The following is a 7,929-nucleotide window of genomic DNA, read 5'->3' on the forward strand; positions in this document are numbered from 1 at the left end:
GAGAAGAGTTTTTGCCTCAATTGTTTATCCTAATGAAGGATGTGCGTGCATAGGGTTGGAATATTAGTTAAAATAAGTTGGTACAATGGAAGTTGGGGAGAGTGAAGAGAGATGTCCTGGAGTCCCTGGTTTCCATCCCAGCAGACCCTGGGGGCCCCCGCCTCTCATACTTCCAGATTTTTCTTTTCTCTTTTCAAAGTAAGCAGCTTAGAAAAACTGAAGAAATATATCTAAAAACAATCTGCAGCACCATTTGTCACACACATAAGCCTACTACATTATTTTTGAAATAGTATTAAAACAATAAACTGATACAGATGAAGTTTCGGTAAAACTGAACACATTATTAATATGGCACTGCTGGTATTTAAAGTGGTGAAACACTTAGCAGAGGAAACCATAGAGCAGCTGGTAATAGGCAATAACAACCAAAAATAAGTTTATACCTTCTAAGTGCACAGAAGAAAAAGTCATATACTGGAATTTATGTAAAAAAGAAATTAGTGAGCCCTGTTAGACCTCATGCTAAATAGTTATCCCTAACAGAGATGAATAAGAAATTGTCTTCAATTACAAACTTCAACCCCTTCCTCTAGTAGCGGAAGACACATTTCCTGAGACACATGCTGGGTATGGCAGTAACATAACACATACACATAGTATGTAACATAGTAACATAGTAACACATAGAGGAGGGAGTAACATAGTAACACATAGAGGAGGGAGAGGAAATGAAGGGGCCTCAATCCCATACACACTGGAAGTCTGTGTCGGTTTCTGAGAGTAAGAGAGATAGTCCCAGTGATTCCAGGCTAAAGTGGTGGTGTAGGCAATGACCCAAAGGATGAAGTAGCCTCATGTATTTGGAGAGCCAACGGCACCCCACTCCAGTACTCTCGCCTGGAAAATCCCATGGATGAGGAGCCTGGTGGGCTACAGTCCATGGGGTCACTAAGAGTCAGACACGACTGAGCGACTTCACTTTCACTTTTCACTTTCATGCATTGGAGAAGGAAATGGCAACCCACTCCAGTGTTCTTGCCTATGGGGTTGCACAGACTGAAGTGACTTAGCAGCAGCAGCAAATGTAACATGGTATTTCTGGAGGTAGATGGAGTGAGGCAAGAAGAGAGGCCAGGCTGTGGGGGAACTTGTATACCAAAAAGGCTGCTGAGACTTCACCCTGTCCTTGATGGAGGCTCACTGAAGGATTTGGAGAGGAATGACCGAGTTAGGTATGCATTTTACAAAGGTGATTCTGTTGCCAGTGTGGAAAATGAGATGGGTTGGGGTTGGAGGAGCAGCTAGATTGGAGGCAGTGAGACCAAATAGGAGACTACTGCAATAGCCCAGATGAGCTATCACCAAGGTTTGAACTAGGTGAGCACCAGAGGGGACAGAGAGAAGAAGACGAATTCAAAAGATCTGCTCCAGCAGGTCATTGCCATTCACAAGGGAATTATCCCTGCAAACTCCCAGAGAATGAATATGGTGGTGTCTATAGAAGTTCTTGAGTTTCTCCCCGAAAATTTGTTTCAAGTTTCCTGTGCTGTGCTCGACAAAACACCATAATGACTTCTAATTATTTTATTAAATCTTTCTCTTCCATTGGAGTAGTTTTTGCACTCAAACTGGAATGTCCACAAGCATTCCTTTCACTTCACTTCTGCACATTAGCTTTACAATACCTTACATTAAATTTTGCCTCAGGATATAATGAAATAACACTTGTAAAGCAGTTGGTACAGTATCTGGGACAGAGGAAGCATTTAGAAAGTATTTAGCAACACAGTGTAATTTAAGTCATGCAACTACTTTTTTTCTTTCAGTTAATGGATATGAACCTCTACCTCAGGTCAGACAGATTTTAAATGAAATTTCAGGATGCGTACAAATACACAAAAATAAGGATTTTGATACAGAGGCATCAAATAGCTTATGTTAAAAACAATATAGTGTACTAGTAAATAAGGATGCCCAATTGTTAAGTGAAGAGAGTTGAATATATAGCATGATTTTATTTACATAAGGAAATAGAAAAATTTTGTCTTAAGAAAATATTAAAATTTGCCACTCAAAGTATCTCCTTTTATTTTCAGAAAAAAAAGTGATGAAAAAATTCAGAATTGTTTCAGGGAAAGTACTCGTGCATTATTTTGGGGATACCATGGTTTATATTGCCCTACAACATTTTTGGAGACTTTTGTTGGCAACACCAGTTCTCATGTTGAGAGTGGTTAAGGATGACATGCGGTGATTTCTCAGTTGCTGCTGAGGTGTTTTGAGGTCCATGTTCTGTAAACACATGTATTTATGGTGTGCTGTTTTTGTTTCTTAGTTTTTAATCTTTTAAGAGTTTATGTGTCTGCCAAATGTCATTTAATGTCACTGTGGTTCATGCAAACTGCAGATTCTACACCTACTCTACACACAGAGGTTATCACCCACAGTGAAACAAACTGAAAGGGTCACTTCCCCGAGGAGCTGCTTCGCCAGAGGAAAAGCAGCAGCGCACTGCTGTTAACATGGAAGAGCCAAGTCTGAAACGTCCCTCAGGGAGACAGACGATACAAGCAAGAATTCCTTGAGATGCAAATGAACATAAGTGAGAGTAGCACAGTTAAGGTCTTGTTACTGAAAGTACAGTTTTCTAATCAGCACCATCAGCATCACTTTGGAGACTCTAAGAGATACAGAATCTCAGTCCCTACCCCACACCAACTGGATCAGAATCTGCATTTCAACAAGATCACCAGGTGATTTGTGCTCATTTCACATCAAGCAAGGTCATGCTCAAAATCCTTCAAGCTAGGGTTCCACGGTATATGAACTGAGGACTTTCAGATGTACCAGCTGGGTTTAGAAAAGACATCCGTTGGATCATAGAAACAGCAAGGGAATTAAAAAAAAAAAATCTACTTCTGCTCCATTAACTACACTAAAGCCTTTGACTGTGTGGATCACAACAAACTGTGGAAAATTCTTAAAGAAATGGGAATACCAGAGCATTTTACCTATCTCCTGAGAAACCTGTATGCGGGCCAAGAAACAATAGTTAGAACCAGGCATGGGACAACTGACTGGTTCAAAATTGGGAAAGGAGTATGTCAAAGCTGTACATTGTCACCTTGCTTATTTAACCTATATGCAGAGTACATCATGTGAAATGTCAGGCTGGATGAATCACAAGCAGTAATCAAGATTGCTGGGAGAAATACCAACAACCTCAGATAAGCAGAAGATACTACTCTAATGGAAGAAAATGAAGAGGAACTAGAGTCTCTTGAGGAGCATGAAAGAGGACAGTGAAAAAGCTAAAACTCAAAATTCAAAAAATGAAGATTATGGCATCCCGTCCCATCACTTCATGGCAAATAGGTGGGGAAAAAGTGCAAACAGTGACAGGCTTTATTTTCTTGGGCTCCAAAATCACTGCAGAGAGTGACTGCAGCCATGAAATTAAGATGCTTGCTCCTTGGAAGAAAAGCTATGACAAAATGACACAACATATTAAAAAGCACACATCACTTTGTTGAGAAAGGCCCATAGTCATAGTTATGGCTTTTCCAGTAGTCATGTAGAGATGTGAGAGTTAGACCATAAGGAAGGCTGAGCACTGAATAATTGATGCTTTCAAATCACGGTGCTGGAGAAGACTCTTGAGAGTCCTTTGGACTGCAAGGAGATCAAACCAGTCCGTCCTAAAGGAAATCAACCCTGAAAATTCATTGGAAGGACTAATACTAAAGCAGAAGCTCCAATACTTTGGCCTCCTGATGCAAAGAGCTGGCTAATTGGAAAAGACCATGACACTGGGAAAGACTGAGGACAGGAAGAGAAGAGGACAACAGAGGATGAGATGGTTGGATGGCATCACTGACTCAATGGATAAGTTTGCGCAAACTCCAAGAGATAGTGAAGGACAGGGAAGCCTGGTACACTGCAGTCCATGGGGTCACAAAGAGTCGGACATGACATAGCAACTGAGCAACAACAACCAGATGATTTGTGAGCACATTAGCACTTGAGGAAGCATGAGTTTAAATCAGTGGCTTATTTGGTCATCGTCATTAACTTTTTTTTTTCATGGAAAAACATTTTATATATTCTTTTTTTTTTTTTTTAAGCTCACATTACTCCAGCATAACTATTCTATCCACTTGAACGTATACCTCTAATGCTGCTGTTTTTCTTATGGAAAATTCATTTGTATTTTTTTTTAAATGGCCCACTTTTAGGAAACTAATCATCACTTCCATTGAAAGAAGAAAATATTATAAGGGATGGACTTTAAAAGGAACCCAAGAGGGCTGCAAACCACAAAGTCAAAGATTTACTGGGATGCAGAATTGACTTGACTAAGTGAAATGGATATGGAGGCAAATGCAAGAGGAATTGTGAAGAGCAGCACCTTGATTTCTGGCTGAGGCAAGAGGATGGAGGCTGGAACCCATTCACCAATGAAATATGCAAGGTTTTGGAAGGAAAAACCATATGTTCAATTTTTGGACATGGTGAGGATTTGTACATTTTCCAGATGGAGATATAAAAAGGCTGCTGGATATAACAGGTCAGACTCAGGAAAGAACTTTGAGTTGATAAGAGGGTAGGGCCCTTATGATAGGCCCAGAGCAGTGTCCTACAGCATCAGGATTAAGGTCTGGTACGTTCACTTTATCTCTATCCAGTACCATCCATTTAATAACCAGGGTCCCTCTGACATCTTCCACAACGTTCATGCAATCCAGGACATGTCAGGACTGATATGATGTATCCAGAACCATATCATCTCTACTCCCCAGCAGTGGAGGGATCAAGTCCTTCTTATGAAGGTTGTGAAAGTCCCTCAGTCACGTCTGACTCTTTTGACCCCATGGACTATATAGCCCATCAAGTTCCTCTGTCCATGGGATTCTCCAGGCAAGAATACTGGAGTGGGTTGCCATTCCCTTCTCCAGGGGATCTTCCTGACCCAGGGATCGAACCTGAGTCTCCCACCTGGCAGGCAGATTACTTCACTGTCTGAACCACCAGGGAAGCCCTCTTATGAAGGCTATCTGGGGGCAACTTTAGGAAATTTGCACCAAAGTGGATTGGATCCATTGAGGAAAAATGCAGGTTTCTTATGTGATCCTAAGCCAGGTGACGACTGGACTTCTTCCCCAAAGCCTTCAGCCTAAAACCAGAGGTAGCTATAGCCACTTCACAGATAGGCGCAAGATGTGCATCTCATAGCTTGTGCACATCATGGTTTTTGAGACATTTCCTGATAACTGCACTGATGCCCTTCCTTCTGAAATAAATACTGACCTTAGACCAAAGCAGAATTTAGCCCTGAAAGGTAAAGTCTGAAAGCTGCAAGTAAGAAAAGAAGGTAATGTATTAGATAGTGTTTTCCTAAAGTATGGAATCGTTAAAAAATCTTCAGAGAAAACTTAACTTTCTGTGTGTATTTACTTATAATTTTTGGTTTTTTAAAACCTGACAGTGTAGCAAGGAACAACATTGCTTTAAATTGGTACAATAAATTCGAATCATCTCAAAGAGGAACTATTCAGTGCATTTGGGTTTTTGAATTTTTCAAAAATTTCTCTAGTATACAATATCAAGTACAGAACTCAAGTTTATTGGGATAATTTTTCTTTTATAAATAGCACCACCTCTGGACAACAGGACTGCTGCAGGTGCAGAAGAAAAAGCACATTCATCCTCATTTCCTAATGTTTCTTTAATTAAAGGGGATATTTAAATTCTAAAAATAGACAACCTGATTTAAGCAGGAATGAAATAACACATTTCAGGGAGGAGCTTGTGTTTCAGCTGAGGTTGGCTATTTGGGGGACTGACTGCTTCTTTCTGTGTGGAGGCTATTTTCCAGAATCAGACAAGAGGTGCCTGTGAAAGGTAAATACCATTTCAATGTTAAAGCAGGATCTTTCATTTGGGCCCAGTGTCTTGCCTCTGATGCTCTCTAATCTCATCAAAACCAACACAGGAGGAGAAAGCAATTTAACAAAAAAAAAAATTTAGTGGCCACATGTCTTTTACATAAACTCATGGAGAGTATCCAAGTAACTTAATCATTTTGCCAGGTAGCTTTTCAAGTTACCATCCACTTTCAGTAAACATTCGTAGGAAACGCAAATGAGACCACAGAGATGGGAACGGGGACATGACCATTCACCGGCTTGGAAGAATCTGATCACAATAAAATCAGCTGCCCAGGCAGCTTCTTCTCATATTGGCCACAAAAGAAAATTCTCATGGATTTCACATAATTAATGATTCCATGAGCTTCCTTCTTTAATGGCAGGCACGGCAAAATATGACTTCAAAGATTCGGTGGAAGAGATTTTATGGCCCTTGCCGATCAGCTGTGTTTACTTCAGACTCCATTTATAGAGCTGCTTGTCAGGAGCTGCTCTGTATCCTTCACATATGGTATTTCATTTGACCCTCATACTGTCCCTAGGAAGTCAAGTTTCATTTCTAGAGATGCCTATCATTTTCTCTTTACTCTCACCTGCTTATCATCATATTTCAGGGAGGGGTTGGCTTTCATATGACAAAATCCTGATCCACCACTCACGGTGGACTTGACCAGAGCCAAACATTTGACAACAGGTAGACTGTGCCAATCAAATTCATGTTGTTAGGAATTCTCAGTTGGATATAGACAAACCAGGTTAGTCTCTGTTGAACATCAGAACTGATAAGTGTCTGATGGAGAGGCCATGTTGGATCCATCTGCAAGTCTTTGGGGAGAATGAGAAATGAGGCAGATGGAGATTGCTTGGCCTTAGAAGAGACTGACTGACTCAGAAGTCACATTGGTGCCTGGCTATATTTCAGTTCCTGGATTCACTTGCTTATGAGGTTTGCCACACTTCCTGTTCTTGGAGGTTCAAGAGACAGTCTGAATCCTTACAATCATTTCTCCTTTCTTCTTAAATTACCTTGAGCAAGTTTCATTCAATACAACACAATGGTCTCTAAGAGAGTATTCTTATTCTCATTTTGTTGTGACTCAGAGAGTCTAAGCAAGACATTGCTCAAGATCAAGCAGATAGTAAAAAGTGGAATTCAACCCCAAGTTTGTGCTTTCACCACAGATTAAATTTAGATCTAAACATTTCAACATACATTGTGTATCATTAAAGTTATTTGAATCTACTAAGCTAGAGCCTCTGTGATTTCAGGGGTTATTACCATGTATTCTTAAGTTTAATATGCAAAAACAAATGCTCACTGGAGGCAGACAGGCATAGAGTTTCTGTACTTTCATCTCCATCGTTAAGTTGAGGGAAGTGAAACTTCCTGCTTTCTAGCTGAGTTGGCCGTCTCTCAAGGACTCTAATTCTAATTGCTTTTGCAGTACACATAGATCTCCAGTAAGCTAGATGCATCTCCTCTCAAGAAAAAATTCTATTTTCCTCTGGTCAATTTTCTATGCACAATTTATCATCACTAGACCATCCTTATTGTTTAGCTTCATGGACTGTTTCCCAGAAGAAATTGACATTTTTTTTTTTTTTCTTAACTAGCCATGAACTCAGAGTGACTGGTGTAACTTCTGGACAGCCCAGCTTTAGAGCTGAGCTATAGGCCTTCCTTTATGGAGAATGAAAGCACACTTAAATGATCTTATTACCCTTTCTGAGCTCCCTTCCTGGGACGGGAGGCCTCCCTCTCTATCACCCCATATAACTACTCAGCTCACAAGAATCTGGACTCTGGCCACTCTGATTCAGTGATTATGTGCATGGGTTAGGCTAAGATGTTTTTATTGTTGTTCAAGGTGTTTTTATTGTCGTTCAAGCGAAAAACCATCACTTGCTACAAATCCGTTACTTTTCGTTACTTTAAATTCATTACACTCCAAGTATTATAACTTCAACAAGAATTTTAAAAGAATCATCCAGATTCCCA

The sequence above is a fragment of the Bos grunniens genome, chromosome 6 (assembly GCF_055505025.1).
Source record: "Bos grunniens cultivar Pamir isolate PY7600 chromosome 6, Bosgru_T2T1.0, whole genome shotgun sequence".
Classification (NCBI taxonomy): Eukaryota; Metazoa; Chordata; class Mammalia; order Artiodactyla; family Bovidae; genus Bos; species Bos grunniens.